Here is a 1,505-nt window from a genome sequence, read left to right as displayed (position 1 = left end):
TAATTGTTATACGACTCGTTCAATTACTGTAGTGTTGCCCACCCGCAACCCTCGCAATATAGTTCGCTACTCGCACTGCCCGCACCCCTGTGTATCGCTTCATGTTAAACACCTTGCAAGTCTTGCTCACTTTCCACATGCTCCTGCTGTACACTGTAATGTGGATGGCAGCAGGACGTACATGCCGCCCCTCCCCACGTCCCCACCTTGCCCCCTGCCTTCGCAAGCTGGTTGGTGAGAAGTTTGCATGTTCAATGCCCTTCGCATGCGACGTACTCAGGCTACGTTGTGGTGCGGCCTGTGTCAACTGTCCGCTGATGTCGTACGCGTGAACCACAATCTGTACTGCACATTCGTCCTTATGTACTGAATGATACATCGTGGCACATGTGTGACCGCACAACGACTGCGCCCAAAAACGGCGGACCATACAGTGCAAATATTGTGCACGCAGCTACGTGTCGTCTCCCTATGAGAGCTGGATTGCAGTGTGGTACGCCATAGAGACGTGTGGGAGGAACGGACGCCGTGGATGGCGATCAGCATGAGCTGTCTGTTGATGTATTCGGACCTAGTCGTCTCTCCTCACACACCGTGATGGCATGGTGCACCGCGTTCCATATCTGCGACATGCTACAGAGGCCGGTTGACAGTCGTTCGAGCAATGGACATCGCATACGTACGGGGGCCACCTTCCACGTATTGTCTAGGCGTGCACATTTTGTTGCGTGTATGTGGGCAGACGTAGTGTGGCGTGACACCTGACACAGGCATGCAATAATCGTTGAAGTTGCAAATGGCGATGGACGCCTGCGTTTTCTGGTGAAGTTACGCAAATGAACAAATGGTAACCTGTTGTGGTGCGGTTGTTCTCGCTAGGGGTGAATCGGTGATGGCGACGATAGGTTGAGGTACTAACCGGTTGTTCCAGCGATACCCACCATGCCGACGAAACTGAACGGCATCTGGGTGTGAAGCGATACGCGGCGGTGGCTGGGTGGGACCGTCCCCGGCCGGTGAGGGGGCGCCTCCCGGCGTGCTGGCCGCGCGGTGCGTGGGCGCACGCGCTACAGCCGGCTGGTGGGGGCGGCCAGTGGCAGGCGCGCCGGCCGACGGACGCGGCAGGCGTCGCAGCTGCGCGCCGGCGCACCCTGCGCGCGGCGCCGTGCGGCCAAAGTAGGTCCTCGCGGGCCCGGTGCGAAGCGCGGTGGACATCTTCAGTGTGCTGGTCCGATTGAGGACTGTGTGCGTTGAGGATGCGCCGCCGCCCGGCGCCTCGGCGCCGCGACGCCGTCTGCTGCTCGGTCGCCCCAGCGGTTCTCGCTGGTGGTTTGTATCGCAGCTGTGCGGATGTGTTGGCGCGTGCGCTGTGCTGGGAGAGTTCGCTTCGGCACCCAAGTGGGGCTTTTGTCCTTCTGTGGCGCTGGCGTTGGAGCTGCCGGTCACCGTAGGTGGCGCGTGTTGTCTCCCGCCGGCAATGCCACGACAGCACGCTCCCGGGCCTC

The sequence above is a fragment of the Schistocerca piceifrons genome, unplaced genomic scaffold, assembly GCF_021461385.2.
Source record: "Schistocerca piceifrons isolate TAMUIC-IGC-003096 unplaced genomic scaffold, iqSchPice1.1 HiC_scaffold_1404, whole genome shotgun sequence".
In the NCBI taxonomy this organism is placed as follows: domain Eukaryota; kingdom Metazoa; phylum Arthropoda; class Insecta; order Orthoptera; family Acrididae; genus Schistocerca; species Schistocerca piceifrons.
This window is presented reverse-complemented; position numbering follows the sequence as displayed.